The sequence below is a fragment of the Asparagus officinalis genome, chromosome 10, assembly GCF_001876935.1.
Source record: "Asparagus officinalis chromosome 10, Aspof.V1, whole genome shotgun sequence".
NCBI lineage: Eukaryota > Viridiplantae > Streptophyta > Magnoliopsida > Asparagales > Asparagaceae > Asparagus > Asparagus officinalis.
The window spans coordinates 22427426-22427732 of NC_033803.1; positions in this window are offsets into that span (position 1 = coordinate 22427426).

Sequence of the window (307 nt, forward strand, 5' to 3'; positions counted from 1 at the left end):
GGATAACTTGAAATTAACAGGAAGTGGGGTAGAAATTGACTTACAATCTTGCATGTTAAAGCGCCGCAAGATTTTCTTCAAATAGTTCTTCTGAGAAAGCCAAATCTTCCTATTAATTCTGTCTCGTAAATTTGCATCACTAGAATCTTGTTTGCAGATCCTAAATCCTTCATTTTAAATTCCCTAGCTAACTGAGCCTTTAATTCTTGAATTCGATCTTTGTTGGGGCCTACAACTAACTGTTTTCGGTGAAAGTCGCTGTTTTCATTGCTTTCGAAATCTGTTACAACTTCAAACGTTACAACAA